This window comes from Eleutherodactylus coqui, chromosome 4 (genome assembly GCF_035609145.1).
Source record: "Eleutherodactylus coqui strain aEleCoq1 chromosome 4, aEleCoq1.hap1, whole genome shotgun sequence".
Classification (NCBI taxonomy): Eukaryota; Metazoa; Chordata; class Amphibia; order Anura; family Eleutherodactylidae; genus Eleutherodactylus; species Eleutherodactylus coqui.
In genome coordinates, this window is record NC_089840.1 from 279,546,027 (window position 1) to 279,567,725 (window position 21,699).

Sequence of the window (21,699 nt, forward strand, 5' to 3'; positions counted from 1 at the left end):
GTATAATGTCCCAGCATTCCCAGCAGTGTCACCTCTCCAGTCAGCAGCTCAATCATCTTGTTAGTGAGTTCTAGGATCTTCTGCTCATTGATCTCCTCCAGTATCAGGGGGCGAGGTGGAGGCCCTGTGATTGGGCTCAGGGGTCTTCCCCATCCATCAGACACTGGGGCCTGACAGACATCACTAGAAGTCTTCTTCACTACCGTGTAATCCTGTTTATGGGGAGATACATCCATAAATATCCCTGCAGACATTCTCAGAGTCCTTCATGTCTCTAGTAATGTCCATCTGTTATTAAGCTTTAGTGACCAGCCCATAGTGTTTTTATGTCCTAGCTAAGTGGGCTTTATTTCCCGAGGACATAAAAACATGCATCCTGCGGGGATTAAAGCCACATGGGCTATGGACATGATAGCTGCATGCTGTCAGTGCCCAGAGGTAGCTAACAACATGGAGCTGTCATGGGGGGCCGCGGGAAGCTCCTCCCGGCAATGCGATTAGCGCTTTCCTGACAGGTTGCGCCGATCGCATTAAAGTGCAATAAATTTAAAGATTCAGCTGTCCTCATGGATCGGATCCATAGGGGAAGCTGAGATTACTCACCCCGGTCCTCCATGTTGTAGTTTGATCAAATTACATTGGCCCATCTACCAACGTCCAGGTGACCTTCTACTGGAACATATGAATGGTATCCTACCTTCCCTGGTTTTATTTGTAGGCTTAGTCCCAAGAGAGGAGCATTCTGAGAGGTAGGAACCCAACTTTCCCAGGTTGAAATTTACCACCTGATATTAGTGTTAGAACCCATCTGAGCTTGGTCACCTGGACGTTGGTAGATGGGCCAATGTAATTTGATCAAATTATATGCCAAGAACCTTGCATTATTTAATGTGGTCAGAGTATTGATTATAGGCACGTAAACCTCTGACAGTAAATTTATTTTGCGTGCTGTTGCCATTTTTGGTTTCTGCTTCTTCTGTATGCGTTTGATCTGCGGTCATATGCGGATCAATCAAATGCATTGGATTACACAATTCCAGTCACATTAATGGGTCAGAATTACGTAATCCACTCGCAGAAAAAAAAAAGAATGCAACAGGTTTTATTTTACCATAGATTTCCGTGACATAGAGCTCATTGTGATCTATGGTCGTGGATATACCCGCAGCCCATACGCAACTACATTGTATACGGGCTGCGGGTACCCGCATCATCGCTGAGCGACGGCACGGAAAATATAAAACAAGAAAAAGTGTACTGCGTATAACTGCCTGTGTGAGTACATTACGTGGCCGTACGCAGGGTCACAGCTGGGATCCGCTGCAGGCCTCCACAAGCAGATTCCACATACACCCGTGTGAGCCCGGCGTTATTCAGACCGCTGCCTGTAATACGTATTTTACAAGAAGCCCTGGGAACGCTCGCCTTTCTGCAGTTCCAAGAGCAGCTTGTTGAGCTCCTTCTGTGTGAGACCGCTGCAACCCAGCAAGCTTACGAAGCCTAACAGCCGCCACTTTCTACACCCCATCCCTGCCGCTGAGGTGAAGAAATATCCCTGAGAAAAGCATGGGAGGAGGAGGGATACCTGGTTTTATTGTCCCATGTGCCCATCCCAACCAGGCCCCCGTAATTACCCCGTGTTCGGACATACCACATAGTTTACATTATTACTTTTATCTAAGATTTGGGGGAATGTCAAAAAATGGGGGTGAGGGGAAATCCTTTCATCATTTCTGTAGTTCTATTCCAGCATAGAGGCAGAACAACAAAATTCCAGGTCCTTTACATGAGAGACATCAATGGAACCCAAAAAACTCCATTGCCTTATAATAGGTCTGGTGGGTCTCCACTATCTTACCAGAAAAACAACAGAAAACTATAGAATGTGACGTCATCCCCAGAATCTCTCACCTCTCCTGTAAGCTGGAAGAGTATCTCTAGGGTGAGGGTGAATATACTCTCCGCCATCTTGTCCCGGTTCCTCTCCATCCTTGTCGGGTCAATCAGGATAATTATCTGATATAGAAGATATCAGCTGAGGAGCCTGAATGGGAAGAAGACGAGACAACGTGACATCATATAAAATCCCCTGTAATAATACAATTACTGACATAATTTCATGATCCAAAGTTAAATTTCCTTCACCCTCTCTGGTCCCCGACTACAGAACATCAGTTCATTACTACCATTAATAGCCATCTTGTGTCTTCCTGACTTACAGGACTGCCGGTCAGTGCCGCACTGTTCATAGCGCCATCATGTGACTGACTCCTCCCCCCCGGCTCCGGACACGCTGTGCTTAGAGCTGGAGAGGAGGCGGAGTCAGGTGATGTTGTGAATGGCGCGGCATGTGGGGCAGCCCCGTCAGTCAGGGAGAAAGAAGATGTTTATTGCTACTCAGTAACTGAGGTTTGGAAGCAGAAGCCCGGCAGGAGGGTGGCATAGAGGGGCACTATAACTAAGTATAACAGGCAGCAGAGGGGGCGCTATAGCTTAGTGGGGCACAACAAGGACATTATAACAAACAGGGTCTGCAGAGCGCTATTACTGAGTGGGGTGACAGAAGGGACATTACTACAGGAGATCCATTAGTACTACGGTGGAGTTACTGAGAGGTTCTCTGGGGTAGCGGAAGGATGGACAGAGTGTAAAGAGATGACTCATGGCTGAAAGAAATCTTCATGGCTTTCTGGGCCTGGATAAAGAAGAAAAACAGACAACTCCAATCATAGGAGAAGCAGCTGTAATCACTGGAGGTAACTGCACTGTAATCACTGGAGGTAACTGCACTGTAATCACTGGAGGTAACTGCACTGTAATCACTATCACTGTGTAGAACTGGTATAGGAGTATCACTTGGTGACATCTCATCTGTGTGTCATAGAGGCATCTAGTGGACAACAAGCTCTACAAGCGGATGAAGAGGTCACTACACACAAGGAGCCTCCGAGAGCCTCTTATAAGCCAAGGGGAACCACATGTAGGGTCTCCGGTGACAAAATCGTCCATCTAATCACCACAACTCATCATTTACATATCTGCCGGAGATGGAACCGCAGGACGAGTTTACAGCAAAACAACGACTTCTTCTGGGTTGGGAGTGTTGTTAGATAATATATATGCACACACAAATATAGATGGGTTATAATATTATTGCCGAGGCTCCCATTATCTCCCACAGAGACCTGCAGACACGGCCAGTTTGTCAGACAAGTCATTGTTGGTGGGTGGGAATATCTCTATGATCCCAGAGCCGCCGGCCGCCTCAGTATTGCAACGCTACAGAGGGAGGAGCCATTGTGCTGTCCTGTTCATTGCTGCAGCCCAATGACATCCACGGACCGCGGTGAGGATTACACACTTGTCTGTACTGACAGCAGTGAGTTGCAGCGTCGCTCATCCTGCCACCCCGTGGAAACTGCAGTGATGCTGACCTGCGCCTCGCATTGTATTCCTGAGGGGCGGAGCTGCTGCTTCCCCAGCCCTCCACATGTACGCCCAGCTGTGGAGTAATGGCGTCTTCTGCATTGTGCCCCCTGCAGTATGTGAGCTACAGCGGGACGTAACCCATTGCAACAGGACCACTCCAATGGCAGGACTGCAACATTTTTAACAGTTGCTGTAGTAATAATAATATAAATGTTTCTTAAAGCAGCCTATGCAAATGTGTGTGTATATATATATATTCATATATCTGCCTTCATAGAAAATAACTAGCAGTCAAAATATCCTATTGGATCTGTTCCAGAAACCCATGCTCCTATACCAAAGAGCCTTTGATCTTTTAGAGTAGGATTCTGCAGCGTGATCCCCACAGTTCATCAACTGACACATATCTACCAGTATGGTGCTCGTCACTCCTTCTACAAAAGTTAAATTCAGTGCTCTACCAGCATCATCCCATCGTGTAGGAGCGAGGTAAATATGATGATGATGACCTCTGACAATTTCAGGGCTGTCATCAAAAGCGTTTCCCAGACTCACAATACACCAAAATGAAATGCTATTCCTTTCATTTTGTCCTTACTGAGGAGGCCCATGGGGAAGGGGTGTGGATTTCTTCACTGGGTTGAGACGGAGACCACCTAATGTGGACCCCCCCTTTGTAGCGGGCTGAACTAGAACCCCCTCAGCACACTGTCCCTGCTCTGCCTGGGTTACCTTTTTACAGTGAATTTGGTGAATCCAAGTCTGCCTCTCAGTAGTCTCTATTGCAGTAGGAGTGGTCAGGAGTACCTGGTAAGGTCTTTCCCACTTGGGAGTCTTTCAATTCTTTTTCTTTATAAACTTGATGAGGACCCAATCAACTGGCATCAATTTCTCTGCCAGATGTACTGGTTCCTCTGGAACCGAGTTAGAAAGAATGATCTGTTTAGATTGTAATAATTTAGCCATATACTCAGCAAGAGTTTGATCTGCTTCTTCACCTGATGACACTAAATTGAGGTAGTCTATATGGTTTCCCTATCAACATTTCAAATGGACTTAACCCTTCCTTGTTAGGTGTAATGTGTATGCTGAGTACTGCTAAGGGAAGGCAATATACACAATTCCTGCCTGCCTGGTCCATAACCTTTTTCAGTTTATTCTCTAAGATTCCATTATGTTTTTCTACCAGCCCTGCTGACTGGGGGTGATATGCACAGTGATTTTTCAAGTCTGTGTGAAGTACTTTTCCTAGCTTAGTGATTATCTCACTTACAAAATGTGTCCCGTTATCACTATAGATCCGCTCTGGAATCCCAAACCTAGGTATTATTTCCCTTTAATAATGCTTTTGCCACTGTAAAGGCGTCTGGTTGACCTGTGGAAAACCCTTCCATCCACTTGGCTAAAGCATCCATGATAACTAGGCAGTATTTCTTACCTCCACATTTGTTTTAATTTTATGTAGTCCATACAAATGTGTTGGAAGGGATACTGAGGTGTAGGAAAGTGTCCCCTCCTTGGTCTTATATTCCCTTGTGCATTGTGTTTAGCACAAATAATACAAGACAAACAAAATTTTTTAGAGTAGTTTGTAGACCCATAGGCTGTGAATACTTTCCATATGAGTGCTACCATCCTCCCTGTTGAGACATGACACAGGCCATGGCTCAAAACTGCTGCATCTCTGAAGAAAGATTTAGGTAAAATAGTGTTTTTTTTTTCTCTCTGTGGAGATGTAGAACCCATCTTTTTGTAAGCTCCTTTGTCCACCCAATGTTTTTTTCTTCTGGTGGGGCATGTGCTTGCATGTCTAATATTGGTGTTTCTGACACATGCATTAGTGGTGTTAATGAGGCTCTATTAGCAGTGTCATCGGCCCTCCTGTTCCCTAAAGAGACAGGATTCAGGTTTCAGATATACCATCATAGGGGGTGCATCCAATTTCCCTATGTCTGTTTTGGAGGTGGCCCACAATTTGTCAGGACCTGCGGAAAGATGAGTTTCTACAGCAGCTGTGAGGACAAACACATGAGCCGGACCCACCAGGAGAGCAGGTAGTTTGTAAAACTCTTCTGAACCGGCACCTGAGGTCTCAACCCGTACTGATCCATCCGGTGAGAATTTGATGGATGCAGATAGGGCTTGTAAGATGTCAGTGCCAATAACAGAGACATGAGCTACAACAGGACAGAATAATCCACAAACATCTCTCCACATTGGAAATGTGATATCCTTTAAGCAAATGCATTATTAATCTGATCATGCCTGTGACGGCTCATCAAATTTGAGAAAAAAACTTTTCCTGACTGGCAAAGATTCTCACCCCCTCCTTTGTGGACAAGAGAGGGATGACCCATTACGTACTTTTACCTCATCTAACTCCACCCCTTCGATTCCAGCCGTTTGCGTGTTTCTTCATGCCTTCATTTAAACTTTACAATTTGCACATCCACATCACAAACAAGTAATGTCTTATGCAGAGAGGGGGGAAGAAAACTTTTATCTCCAGTCAATATCTGCATCACACATTTAACATTCATCACAGCCGGAACACGGGTCATTAACTCTCATCCATCCATGCGGTCAAGTCTGTTTCTTTCATACAAATTGTGAGGTACTGAGGGGCGTAGTAGTGGATGGTCGCTACGTTGCCCCTCGGTTCCGGTATTACTCATAAAGGAACCGGAGGAGGGTCACGTCCCGCTATTGGGAACGTGGGAAACCAGGAGTGTAATGTGGTCTCCAGCAAGCAGTTGCTGGAGATCTGTTCTTTAAAAATATCCGGGCCTGTTTTTTTTGAAATGGATGTCAAGTTGGTAGTGGCGCCATCCATTCCACCTCGTCCACTCCAGGGTGTGGGCGAGGTCAATCAGCCCAGGGGCTGAGGCTGAGCCAGCAATGGTGGATATAAATTGCAGGTGCACAGACACAGAGGGGGCTAAGATGGCTGCTGAACCCTGGCAGCCTGTGTTACCGGCTGTGCGCTGCACCCATGGAGGGTGATCTGATCAGGCCGGTACGGCCTGATAGCTATACTTGAGGACTGTTACTTTGTTTGCCTGAAACTAAGGCTGGACTTTTTGTGTTGCTTTACAGAATAAATGCAGGTCATGCCTGCTTTTGGACTGCATCCGCTGGTGTCCATCTCTGAATGCCGCCAAACCCGCACGCTACCGAGCTGTCCTGCCACAAAATGTTAATAACCCTTTTATTCTACACACACACACAATGTTTACTGCTGTTACAGAGTTCTCAAAATTGTGGATACACTGCACCAACCAAACCAGCTGAGGACAGTCCCAGAGCGGTTAGTAGCCGACTCCTCAGATAGATGGACTTTAGACAGGAAAAGGGGAACTGACCCTTGGCTGCAGGGAGAATGGCAAACCCCTACCTATAAGCAGAGTGATCGCCCTCATAAGAGCAGCCCTGCGCTGGAACCTCGGGTCTCACTATCCCTAAAAGTATGAAAATCAGGACCAGAGGGAACTGGCAGCAAACAAATGCAGCAAGACACACACATTTATACAGAACTGATAACCATGTCAGCTCAAAAAGCCTATAGGAGACTCGCAGAAACATGAGATAGTTCACGCAGACACAGCAGGACATACAGATTTGCCTGAACACAGGCACAACACAGGGAAGGCTGAATGTAAAGAACAAACATCAATTAAAAGGCATTAAAGTGCATCTGTTCAGCTTAAATAGGGGTGTAATAACTAATGAACCCCTCAGGTGAGCTCAGAAGGAGAGAGGTGGGTAACCATCTCAGTGCTGGACAAAAGCAGGCAGGGAAAGCAGAGGGACGACGCTAGCAAATGGCCGAGTGTAATAAACAAACAAAGAAAAAGTTACAGAAGTTCTACAAACGTCCTCATCTTGCATGCAAATACATTCAATTGCTACCACCTCTCTGTCGAATTCATATTATCAGGGAGAGCAGCAAAGAGAAGAAGAACATTCAAACTTTAACTGTTTGTAATACTAGAGATGTACAACAGATTCCACAGTAACCACTTTGTCACTATTATTTTTCCATAATAGAAACACCCATTTAGCGTTTATACATACATCCAACCAATCACAGAACTGACATTTACACAAAGAACAGCAAGAATACACCTTAAAAAATCTTTCCTATTTTTAAGACAGTATAATCCACTGGATTCATTACGGGTTCTATTCAAATCACGCAAGCAAAGGAATAAGATTTACAGAGTTAGCCTCTCACACTACACCTTTCTATTGGTCCTCTTTTCTATGAGGAGGGGGCTGCGCCCACACCTCCAGCTCCTCGCAGCACACATTCCTTCTCTCACTAAAACCCCCACCTTTTCAAAATACTCATGCTGTTTCACAAAGAGAAAACAGTCAAATGGCTATATTAGCACTACAACATGAATTACAAGAGGTATATCCCTCTGAATGTCCAAGCAGAAATATGAATAGAATATAAAACACAGACTTAACAACATTGTTTTAGTTTAACTGCAGGGAATAGCTAAACACATAAAGAAAAACATACGGCAAGAGCTTCTGACAGCGCATCATTTTCTGCATTTTTAACCTTTGTATTCTTAAAAGCCCCCACAGATGTGAGTGGGGTATAACTTTCTTATATTTGTCTGAAGGAAACCAAAACGTACAACAAAAATTAGATTACATAGCATCAAGACATACAAAACAAACAATAATGGTTATTTGTCACATAATTGTCCACAGATTCTGCATGAACTTGCTTCGTGTCACAGGGGAACACAGACTATAAAATTCTGACAGACTGATAACCCATTACTGCCGGATCTACACTTGCCTTAATCCATCTGTTTAACATACTTTTATCCCACCTTCGTAACTATCTCTGAATCTTTCCCAAACTTGCTGGTCTAAGATTCCATTCTCCCAAAATTCTAAACACCTGCTTTTCTCAACAACTTACTACATTCTCTCCCCATGCCTAACTTGCTTTCTCTGTCTTTTGCTATTTCTCTAGCTGATTTCCACATAGGCATACTCCTTGCCCTGTACGTTTCCCATATCGTCTGTTCTTAGTGCCCTCTTAACCCTTCCCCAACTCTATTTTTCCTCTTTTACAAAAGATTATTTCCCCAGGAGATACTATTTAAAGTTAGTCCTGTTCTATCTAGGTTCTTCGCAACTCAAAGGTTGTACCTATGTAGAGGTCAGTGAGGGCTCACTACTGGCCCTTGGCACTCTTTCAGCAACCCTGCGTCCTTGCAGTCTTCCATACCTTATCCTCTTTCCAATATTGGTGGTGGCTGGCGGCTCATGTACACCCAGAGGCTTATTGTTTTTATACATTCACACACATAAAACAATCCCCTGGCCATTGAAAAATACAACGAAACTGCAGGGGGCCCTGTCCAGACTCATTGCCCTGGCGGCAGGAACTGCCTTACAGCTTTGCTGATCTGCTAGTTCTGTTAACGTGGGACACAGATCAGTTCAGCTTATCTCAATCACTCATACAGTTGCTTAATTCAGTATAAGACAACAATACAAATTAAAATGACAATATGTTAGTAGACAATAAACCTTTTAGAATGTTTCCAGTAACTCTATAACATACCATTAAGCCAACAAAAAATTATTACGATAAAAAGTACAATATCTTCTACACAAACTATCACAATACAGATCCCTACACGACACCCGAGTGTCGTATTGACGTCATTTAACCTTTGCTTTACGTGCTGCACGGAGTAATTCTTTCCTGTAGCCTTCTCACATTGGCTATGGTCTCCGTTATTGCCTCAAAACGACCCATTCACCTATATTCAATTATAGATTACTGCTATCGCTAGACAATTAACCATATAGAGTACTGCTATTACCATAGGCAACCTATTCCTCTATTTTACCTCAACTATAAAATCACTGGAAAATCCCCCAAAGAAAGTAAGGTAAATACTTACAACCTGTGGTGGATCAAGGCTCTATATTTCCATTGGCTATTCGGAAAACAGTCAGTGGTTTCGGATTAGATTCATCACGACCGGCCCCTGGTAACACCTATTTAAGGTGGAGGTCTTTTAAGATGGGAGTGCTTCAGACCCATCTTCTCTGTCTGCAATTATGTTTTCCGGCTCGAAGGACCAAAATGTTAGAAATATTTGCAGTTACCAATTAGAGTCTTGATCAGATACAAGTTGAAGCGTAAGGCCTTTTTATTTTGTGCATATATAAATAACAGATCCCAAAATAGGAATTTAATAGGAATTTAAAAGTTCAGCATTCTCAACATCATTCTTAACTAGAAATGAGCGAGTAGTGCCTTAGCTGAGTATCCTCCCGCTCATTTGTAAAGATTCAGCTGCCGGCGCGGGTGACAGGTGAGTTGCGGCGGGGAGCGGGGGGAGAGAGGGAGAGAGAGATCTCCTCTCCGTTCCTCCCCGCTCTCCCCCGCCGCTCCCCGCATCTTTAGAGACGAGCAGGCAGGTACTCGGCTAAGGCATTACTCACTCGAGTAGTTAGCCTTAGCGAGTATACTCGCTCATCTCTATTCTTAACCAATTCACCATTGTCATCTTGTAAGCATCCAATAGCATCTTTGACTTTTCTTTTGCCTTAGACATACCCCCAAAATCCTTTTTTATTGCTTTTGGCCTCTGTTGTAAGCCTCAATTCATTATTAGCTTTAGCTTTTCTGACACTTGCCTTACAGTTTCTGCAGACCCCATTATATTCTTTTTTAGATATTTCCCCCTTTCCATTTGATAAACATATTTTTCTTTGTTTTTAACATGTCTACAAGTTCTGTGTTCATCCATCCAGGTCTCTTTAAATGCTTCCCATTCTTCCTTCTTTTAGGGATTGCTAACGATTGTGCTTTCAGAATCTCATTTTGCAATATTTCCCAACCTTCTTGGACATTTCTGTCCTTAAGAACATCCAGCCATTGGATTCTTCCTACCCTCTTTCTGAGTTCATTGAAATCTGCCTTTCTGAAATCCAACCTTGAGGTCTGAGTTTTCTCAGGTCTTCCTCCCCTTTTTATCCAAAATTCAAGGATAGCATTATCACTGCCTCCTAAGGTCCCAGCCACCCTTACTTCCTCAACCATTTCCCCCCCTGTTGGTAAGAATTAGGTCCAAGATAGCAGATCCCCTTGTTTTCTCTTCAACCTTTTGGAATATAAAGTTGTCAGCAAGAGCAGATAAGAATTTGTTTGATCCATTACTTTTACCTGAGAGATTCCCAGCAAATGTCTGGATCGGTAAAATCTCCCATGATCACTATGTTGTGCTTTTTTGAGCGCTTGGCCATCTGATGTAGAAAGAGTTCCTCCATATCTTCTGCTTGTCCAGGTGGCCTATAGTAAATGCCTACAATGGTGTCCTTTCTGTTGTTCTCTCCTTGTATTCTTATACAAACAGTTTCTACAGAACTCCCACGCTCTGAAGCTTGAATCTCTGTGGAGACTAAAGTTTTCCTAACATATAATGCAATGCCTCCTCCCCTTTTATTAGGTCTGTTTCTTATAAAGTTGTATCCTTCAAGCCTTGTATTCCATTCATGTGTATCATTCCACCAAGTTTCCGTGATGTCTATGACGACATATTTCTCTTCCACTGTTAGAAGCTCCAATTCTCATTGTTTGTTTCCCATGCTCTGTGCATTTGTGTAAAAACATTTTAGTTTGTGATCGGGGTCTCTTCCTCCTCTACTTGCCTTCTGAATGTTTTGTCTTTGTTCTTTCTTTCCACTTCTAATAGCAAGGCTCTCAAATGTATTAATTTGCTGTATATTTTTACCTGGCCTTTCACTTCCCTTCCCATATTGTTGTAGTTTAAAGCTCTCCTAAAGAGTGAAGCAAGGTGCCCACCAAAAATGTGCTTACCTGTTTTTGTAAGGTGCAACCTGTCTCTAGCAAGCAGTCCATCTTATAGGTAATTCACTCCATGGTCTAGGAATCCAAATCTTTGCACACGGCACCATCGACGTAGCCAGTTGTTCACCTCTAGAATCCTGTTCCATGTTCTCATTCCATGGGTATTCACTGGGAGGATGGATGGGAAGACCACCTATGCTCCTAGTTCATCTTCTTTCCAAGGTCTTCAGAGTCTCTGCAGATAGTTGCAAGGTCTTTTTTTGCAGTGTCATTTGTTCCTACATGTATTAGTAGGAATGGGTGGTGTTCTGTAGGACTGAGTTCTACATCCACTGAGCGGAGAGACCTGGTCATGTGACCCCTTGTCTCCTCCCACACACTGATCACATGATGGTGACATCATCACAGGTCCTGTAAGCACAGAACAACCACAGGTGGAGGTATGTGGGGTCACCAGCACAGGGGGGGTGGGGGGCAGGTATCATTAACCCCTTCAGCACCGGCTTTCCCATGGATTTCACCACATGTGACGTCTTTCTGCAGAACAAGTTAGATTTTTCATTGACGCCGTTTTGACTTCATATAACTTACTAGCTGATATACCCGGCTTCGCCCGAGTTAATTTGGTACTGGTGTTTATCTGGTGTTCACACGGAAAATCTTATGAAGTCGTGGTTACTTTAGAGATACCGGGAAAACATATGTTCACCATTTTGCATAGTTCTCTGCGTTACCCAGGAAACAACACGGGGAGGTAACCATGTGACATTTCCTTCATATAAAATGACATCAGGAAGTGAGAGAATTAGATTTCATATGTAAAATTTGGACGCTTATTTTTTTTGCGCATAGAATTGAATGATGGAGTTTGGACCCATTAGCTTTTCATATTTATGAGATAATCAATGCTCGTGCCAAATTTCACGTTTCTATGACACCGGAAAGTGAGAAAAATACATTCCGTACATAAAATTTGGACGCTAATTCTTTTGCGCATAGAATTGAATAATGGAGGTGGGACCCATTAGCTTTTCCTATTTATGACATAATCAATGTTTGTGCCAAATTTCACGTTTCTATGTGAGAAAATTACATTCTGTACGTAAAATTTCGGCGCTAATTCTTTTGCGCATAGAATTGAATAATTGAGTTGGGACTAGAGATGAGCGAACCTACTCGGCCACGCCCCTTTTTCGACCGAGCACCGCGATTTTCGAGTACTTCACTACTCGGGTGAAAAGATTCGGGGCGCTCCGTGGGTGAGCGGGGGGTTGCAGAGGGGAGTGGGGGGGAGAGGGAGAGAGAGAGGGCTTCCCCCTGTTCCCCGCTCCTACCCCCCGCTCCGCTGCGCCTCCTCCCGCCCTCCGGCGCCCCCCGAATCTTTTCACCCGAGTAGTGAAGTACTCGAAAATCGCGGTGCTTGATTGCGAAATCGGCCTTACCGAGTACGTTCGCTCATGTCTAGTTGGGACCCATTAGCTTTTCCTATGTATGACATAATTTTACGTACATAATCTAAATCTCTCACTTCCCAATGTCATAAAAACGTGAAATTTGGCAGGAGCATTGATTATGTCATAAATAGGAAAAGCTAATGGGTCCCAACTCGATTATTCAATTCTGTGTGCAAAAGAATTAGCGTCCAAATTTTACGTACGGAATCTAATTCTCTCACTTTCTGGTGTCATAGAAACGTGAAATTTGGCAGGAGCATTGATTATGTCATAAATAGGAAAAGCGAATGGGTCCCAACTCGATTATTCAATTCTATGCGCAAAAGAATTAGCATCCAAATTTTACATACGGAATGTAATTTTCTCACTTTCCGGTGTCATAGAAACGTGAAATTTGGCACGAGCATTGATTATGTCATAAATAGGAAAAGCTAATGGGTCCCAACTGAATTATTCAATTCTATGCGCAAAAAAAATAAGCGTCCAAATTTTATGTACGGAATGTAATTTTTTTCACTTCTTAATGTCATAGAAACGGGAAATTTGGCACGAGCATTGATTATGTCATAAATAGGAAAAGTTAATGGGTCCCAACTCGATTATTCAATTCTATGCGCAAAAGAATTAGCGTCCAAATTTTACGTACGGAATGTAATTTTTTCACTTCTTAATGTCATAGAAACGTGAAATTTGGCACGAGCAGTGATTATGTCAAAAATTGAAAAAAGCTAATGGGTCCCAACTGAATTATTCAATTCTATGCGCAAAAGATTTAGCGTCCAAATTTTACGTACGGAATGTAATTTTCTCACTTTCCGGTGTCATAGAAATGTGAAATTTGGCACATGCATTAATTATGTCATAAATAAGAAAAGCTCATGGGTCCCAACTTGATTATTTAATTCTATGCGCAAAAGAATTAGCGTCCAAATTTTACGTACGGAATGTAATTTTTTCACTTCTTAATGCCATAGAAACGTGAAATTTGGCACGAGCATTGATTATGTCATAAATAGGAAAAGTTAATAGGTCCCAACTCGATTATTCAATTCTATGCGCAAAAGAATTAGCATCCAAATTTAACGTACGGAATCTAATTCTCTCACTTCACGGTGTCATAAAAACGTGAAATTTAGCACGGGCATTGATTATGTCATAAATAGGAAAACTTAATGGGTCCCAACTCAATTATTCAATTCTAAGCGCAAAAGAATTAGCGTCCAAATTTTACGTGCAGAATTTAATTGTCTCACTTTCCGGTGTCATAGAAACGTGAAATTTGGCAGGAGCATTGATTATGTCATAAATAGGAAAAGCTAATGGATCCCAACTCGATTATTCAATTCTATGCGCAAAAGAATTAGCGTCCAAATTTTACGTACGGAATCTAATTCTCTCACTTTCCGGTGTCATAAAAACGTGAAATTTGGCACAAGCATTGAATATGTCATAAATAGGAAAAGCTAATGGGTCCCAACTCGATTATTCAATTCTATGCGTAAAAGAATTAGCGTCCAAATTTTACCTACGGAATGTAAGTTTTTCACTTCTTAATGTCATAGAAATGTGAAATTTGGCACGAGCATTGATTATTTCATAAGCAGGAAACGCTAATGGGTCCCAACTCAATTATTCAATTCTATGCGCAAAAGAATTAGCGTCCAAATTTTACGTACTGAATGTAATTTTCTCACTTTCCGGTGTAATAGAAACGTGAAATTTGGCACAAGCATTGATTTGTCATAAATAGGAAAAGCTAATGGGTCCAACTCGATTATTTAATTCTATGCGCAAAAGAATTAGCATCCAAATTTTACGTACGGAATCCAATTTTCTCACTTTCCGGTGTCATAGAAACGGGAAAATTGGAACAAGCATTGATTATGTCATAAATAGGAAAAGCTAATGGGTCCCAACTCAATTATTCAATTCTATGCGCAAAAGAATTAGCGTCCAGATTTTACGTACGGAATGTAATTTTTTCACTTCTTAATGTCATAGAAACGTGAAATTTGGCACGAGCATTAAATATGTCACAAATAGGAAAAGTTAATGGGTTCCAACTCGATTATTCAATTCCAGTCCAAAAGAATTAGCGTCCAAATTTTACGTACGGAATGTAATTTTCTCACTTTTCGGTGTCATAGAAACGTGAAATTTGGCACGAGCATTAAATATGTCACAAATAGGAAAAGTTAATAGGTCCCAACTCGATTATTCAATTCCTGTGCAAAAGAATTAGCGTCCAAATTTTACGTACGGAATGCAATTTTCTCACTTTCCGGTGTCATAGAAACGTGAAATTTGGCACGAGCATTAAATATGTCACAAATAGGAAAAGTTAATGGGTCCCAACTCAATTATTCAATTTCAGTGCAAAAGAATTAGCGTCCAAATTTTACGTACGGAATCTAATTCTCTCACTCCGCGGTGTCATAAAAACGTGAAATTTGGCACAAGCATTGATTATGTCATAAATAGGAAAACTTAATGGGTCCCAACTCGATTATTTAATTCTATGCGCAAAAGAATTAGCGTCCAAATTTTACGTACGGAATGTAATTTTTTCACTTCTTAATGTCATAGAAACGTGAAATTTGGCACGAGCATTGATTATGTCATAAACAGGAAAGGCTAATGGGCCCCAACTCAATTATTCAATTTTATGCGCAAAAGAATTAGCGTCCAAATTTTACGTAGGGAATCTAATTCTCTCACTCCGCGGTGTCATAAAAACGTGAAATTTGGCACAAGCATTGATTATGTCATAAATAGGAAAACTTAATGGGTCCCAACTCGATTATTTAATTCTATGCGCAAAAGAATTAGCGTCCAAATTTTACGTACGGAATGTAATTTTTTCACTTCTTAATGTCATAGAAACGTGAAATTTGGCACGAGCATTGATTATGTCATAAACAGGAAAGGCTAATGGGCCCCAACTCAATTATTCAATTTTATGCGCAAAAGAATTAGCGTCCAAATTTTACGTCGGAATGTAATTTTTTTCACTTTTCGGTGTCATAAAAACCTGAAATTTGTCACAAGCATTCATTATGTCATAAATAGGAAAAGCTAATGGGTCCCAACTCAATTATTCAATTCTATGCGCAAAAGAATTAGCGTCCAAATTTTACGTACGGAATGTAATTTTTTTCACTTCTTAATGTCATAGAAACGTGAAATTTGTAACAAGCATTGATTATGTCATAAATAGGAAAAGCTAATGGGTCCCAACTCAATTATTCAATTCTATGCGCAAAAGAATTAGCGTCCAAATTTTACGTACTGAATGTAATTTTCTCACTTTCCGGTGTCATAAAAACGTGAAATTTGGCACAAGCATTGAATATGTCATAAATCGGAAAAGTTAATGGGTCCTAACTCGATTATTCAATTCTATGCGCAAAAGAATTAGCGTCCAAATTTTACGTACGGAATGTAATTTTCTCACTTTCCGGTGTCATAGAAACGTGAAATTTGGCAGGAGCATTGATTATGTCATAAATAGGAAAAGCTAATGGGTCCCAACTCAATTATTCAATTCTATGCGCAAAAGAATTAGCGTCCAAATTTTACGTACGGAATCTAATTCTCTCACTTCGCGGTGTCATAAAAACGTGAAATTTGGCACAAGCATTGATTATGTCATAAATAGGAAAACTTAATGGGTCCCAAGTCAATTATTCAATTCTATGCGCAAAAGAATTAGCGTCCAAATGTTACGTACGGAATGTAATTTTTTCACTTCTTAATGTCATGGAAACGTGAAATTTGGCACGAGCATTGATTATGTCATAAATAGGAAAAGCTAATGGGTCCCAACTCAATTATTCAATTCTATGCGCAAAAGAATTAGCGTCCAAATTTTACGTACGGAATGTAATTTTCTCACTTTCCGGTGTCATAAAAACATGAAATTTGTCACAAGCATTGATTATGTCATAAATAGGAAAAGCTAATGGGTCCCAACTCGATTATTCAATTCTATGCGCAAAAGCATTAGCGTCCAAATTTTACGTACGGAATGTTATTTTCTCACTTTCCGGTATCATAAAAACGTGAAATTTGGCACGAGCATTGAATATGTCATAAATCGGAAAAGTTAATGGGTCCCAACTCGATTATTCAATTCTATGCGCAAAAGAATTAGCGTCCAAATTTTACCTACGGAATGTAATTTTTTCACTTCTTAATGTCATAGAAACGTGAAATTTGGCACGAGCATTGATTATTTCATAAGCAGGAAACGCTAATGGGTCCCAAATCAATTATTCAATTCTTTGCGCAAAAGAATTAGCGTCCAAATTTTACGTACTGAATGTAATTTTCTCACTTTCCGGTGTAATAGAAACGGGAAATTTGGCAGGAGCATTGATAATGTCATAAATAGGAAAAGCTAATGGGTCCCAACTCGATTATTTAATTCTATGCGCAAAAAAATTAGCGTCCAAATTTTACGTACGGAATCCAATTTTCTCACTTTCCGGTGTCATAGAAACGTGAAATTTGGCAGGAGCATTGATTATGTCATAAATAGGAAATGCTAATGGGTCCCAACTCGATTATTCAATTCTATGCGCAAAAGAATTAGCGTCCAAATTTTACGTACGGAATGTAATTTTCTCACTTCTTAATGTCATAGAAACGTGAAATTTGTCACAAGCATTGATTATGTCATAAATAGGAAAAGCTAATGGGTCCCAACTCAATTATTCAATTCTATGCGCAAAAGAATTAGCGTCCAAATTTTACGTACGGAATGTAATTTTTTTCACTTCTTAATGTCATAGAAATGTGAAATTTGTAACAAGCATTGATTATGTCATAAATAGGAAAAGCTAATTGGTCCCAACTCAATTATTCAATTCTATGCGCAAAAGAATTAGCGTCCAAATTTTACGTACGGAATGTAATTTTTTCACTTCTTAATGTCATGGAAACGTGAAATTTGGCACGAGCATTGATTATGTCATAAACAGGAAAGGCTAATGGGTCCCAACTCAATTATTAAATTCTATGCGCAAAAGAATTAGCGTCCAAATTTTACGTACTGAATGTAATTTTCTCACTTTCCGGTGTCATAGAAACGTGAAATTTGGCACAAGCATTGAATATGTCATAAATCGGAAAAAGTTAATGGGTCCTAACTCGATTATTCAATTCCATGCGCAAAAGAATTAGCGTCCAAATTTTACGTACGGAATGTAATTTTCTCACTTTTCGGTGTCATAAAAACATGAAATTTGTCACAAGCATTGATTATGTCATAAATAGGAAAAGCTAATGGGTCCCAATTCGATTATTCAATTCTATGCGCAAAAGAATTAGCGTCCAAATTTTACGTACGGAATGTTATTTTCTCACTTTCCGCTGTCATAGAAACATGAAATTTGGCAGGAGCATTGATTATGTCATAAATAGGAAAAGCTTATGGGTCCCAACTCAATTATTCAATTCTATGCGCAAAAGAATTAGCGTCCAAATTTTACTTACGGAATCTAATTCTCTCATTTTCCGGTATCATAAAAACGTGAAATTTGGCACAAGCATTGAATATGTCATAAATCGGAAAAGTTAATGGGTCCTAACTCGATTATTCAATTCTATGCGCAAAAGAATTAGCGTCCAAATTTACGTACGGAATGTAATTTTTTCACTTCTTAATGTCATAGAAACGTGAAATTTGGCACGAGCATTGATTATGTCATAAATAGGAAAAGCTAATGGGTCCCAAGTCGATTATTCAATTCTATGCCAAAAGAATTAGCGTCCAAATTTTACGTACGGAATGTAATTTTCTCACTTTCCGGTGTCATAGAATTGTGAAATTTGGCAGGAGCATTGATTATGTCATAAATAGGAAAAGCTAATGGGTCCCAACTCAATTATTCAATTCTATGCGCAAAAGAATTAGCGTCCAAATTTTACGTACGGAATCTAATTCTCTCACTTCGCGGTGTCATAAAAACGTGAAATTTGGCACAAGCATTGATTATGTCATAAATAGGAAAACTTAATGGGTCCCAAGTCAATTATTCAATTCTATGCGCAAAAGAATTAGCGTCCAAATGTTACGTACGGAATGTAATTTTTTCACTTCTTAATGTCATGGAAACTTTCCGGTGTCATAAAAACGTGAAATTTGGCACGAGCATTGAATATGTCATAAATCGGAAAAGTTAATGGGTCCCAACTCGATTATTCAATTCTATGCGCAAAAGAATTAGCGTCCAAATTTTACCTACGGAATGTAATTTTTTCACTTCTTAATGTCATAGAAACGTGAAATTTGGCACGAGCATTGATTATTTCATAAGCAGGAAACGCTAATGGGTCCCAACTCAATTATTCAATTCTATGCGCAAAAGAATTAGCGTCCAAATTTTACGTACTGAATGTAATTTTCTCACTTTCCGGTGTAATAGAAACGGGAAATTTGGCAGGAGCATTGATTATGTCATAAATAGGAAAAGCTAATGGGTCCCAACTCGATTATTTAATTCTATGCGCAAAAGAATTAGCGTCCAAATTTTACGTACGGAATCCAATTTTCTCACTTTCCGGTGTCATAGAAACGTGAAATTTGGCAGGAGCATTGATTATGTCATAAATAGGAAATGCTAATGGGTCCCAACTCGATTATTCAATTCTATGCGCAAAAGAATTAGTGTCCAAATTTTACGTACGGAATGTAATTTTCTCACTTCTTAATGTCATAGAAACGTGAAATTTGTAACAAGCATTGATAATGTCATACATAGGAAAAGCTATTGGTTCCCAACTCGATTATTCAATTCCATGCGCAAAAGAATTAGCGTCCAAATTTTACGTACGGAATGTAATTTTCTCACTTCTTAAAGGGGTTGTCCCGCGGCAGCAAGTGGGTCTATACACTTCTGTATGGCCATATTAATGCACTTTGTAATGTACATTGTGCATTAATTATGAGCCATACAGAAGTTATAAAAAGTTTTATACTTACCTGCTCCGTTGCTAGCGTCCTCGTTCCCATGGAGCCGACTAATTTTCGGCCTCCGATGGCCAAATTAGCCGCGCTTGCGCAGTCCGGGTCTTCTGCTGTCTTCTATGGGGCCGCTCGTGCAGAATGCCGGCTCCGTGTAGCTCCGCCCCGTCACGTGCCGATTCCAGCCAATCAGGAGGCTGGAATCGGCAATGGACCGCACAGAAGCCCTGCGGTCCACGGAGACAGAGGATCCCGGCGGCCATCTTCAGCAGGTGAGTATGAAGACGCCGGACCGCCGGGATTCAGGTAAGCGCTCTCCTGTTTGTTTTTTTAACCCCTGCATCGGGGTTGTCTCTCGCCAAACGGGGGGGGGGTTAAAAAAAAAAAAAAACCGTTTCGGCGCGGGACAACCCCTTTAATGTCATAGAAACGTGAAATTTGTCACAAGCATTGATTATGTCATAAATAGGAAAAGCTAATGGGTCCCAACTCGATTATTCAATTCTATGCGCAAAAGAATTAGCGTCCAAATTTTACGTACGGAATGTAATTTTTTCACTTCTTAATGTCATAGAAACGTGAAATTTGTAACAAGCATTGATTATGTCATACATAGGAAAAGCTATTGGTTCCCAACTCGATTATTCAATTCTTTGCGCAAAAGAATTAGCGTCCAAATTTTACGTACGGAATGTAATTTTCTCACTTCTTAATGTCATAGAAACGTGAAATTTGGCACAAGCATTGATTGTGTCATAAATAGGAAAAGCTAATGGGTCCCAACTCGATTATTCAATTCTATGCGCAAAAGAATTAGCGTCCAAATTTTACATATGAAATCTAATTCTCTCACTTTCTGATGTGATTTTATATCAAGGAAACGTCGCATGGTTACCTCCCGTGGTGTTTCCTGGGTAACGCAGAGAACTATGCAAAATGGTGAACATATGTTTTTCCTCAGTATCTCTAAAGTAACCACGACTTCATAGGATTTTCCGTGTGAACACCAGATAAACACCAGTACCAAATTAACTCGGGCGAAGCCGGGTATATCAGCTAGTTTATTTATAAATGTTAAAAAAACACGAACCACTCTAAGGCACACCTAACGTACAACACATCAAGCAAACAAATTGACATATGGGTAATACACTGAGAACTGATGATGTAATGGATGGAGGTGGTACCAATCGGTACAGTTCTCTTTTAGTCAAGCCGTCTCATATATCGTGCAAAAATACACAAAATAGTAATAAACCAGTAGAGTTAGTAGTTCACTCTCAATGGGAGCTCGTCTCTATTCCGAAATGCCGATTAGGGGAATGCGGACAGAAGCGGGCCTAATGGCACTAGAAAAAAGGTACGAGTCACTACTGTGTGTAGGACCCCGCGCTACTAGCAAGATGTGGTCCCATACCTATTTGTACTAGTCTTGCGGCTTGAGAGACGAATAATTCCATCCTGATTTAGGTCTTATATGTGTAAAAATCGGACCCACTACTCATATATGGTTTCAACCTTCTCTACTTAGTAAATAGTTGCAAATTTCTTCGACGCGTTTCACCGTGAATTTCACGGATCATCAGGAAGTTTGTATCAGTAAGAGAGTAGATACAGCGTATTTCCCAAGGTCAATGAGGCAATAAATAGTCAGTGCTATGCGGAACTGACTCTTTATGTGTGCTCATAAATAGAGTAGGGAGTAAATATATATTGTATGATTAGGAGTACTCTTTCCTGATTGTGGGTCAATATGATAGCATAACCACTCAGGTAAAGATATACATAACACTCCTCAGATGGAGGGAAGGTGAATAATGCTAGCTTGTTTAGTCAGTTTTTGACTGCAGGAGCTAGCTCAAGCAAAGCTGTAGGCAACTGGTAGCTTGTATAGCCAGTTTATGACTACAGGAGCTGGCTCAAGCAAAGCTGTAGGGTAAGTACACCCCAATAAATTCTAGTGGGTTGTCAATGCTCTGTAAGCACTCCATATA

General features: G+C 41.0%; 2 protein-coding genes across 2 annotated transcripts in view; one reads left to right on the forward strand and one right to left on the reverse strand.

Annotated features, from left to right (window-relative positions):
- Positions 1 to 4,338, reverse strand: part of LOC136624999 (zinc finger protein 585A-like) — a 112,928-nt gene extending 108,590 nt beyond the window's left edge. The window contains exon 1 of the mRNA XM_066598919.1: positions 4,237 to 4,338. The gene's annotated coding sequence lies outside the window, so the exon portion shown is untranslated. The remainder of the gene's footprint in view (positions 1 to 4,236) is intronic.
- Positions 1 to 21,699, forward strand: part of LOC136624336 (zinc finger protein 250-like) — a 325,143-nt gene that overhangs the window by 266,115 nt on the left and 37,329 nt on the right. The gene's annotated exons all lie outside the window — the stretch shown is intronic.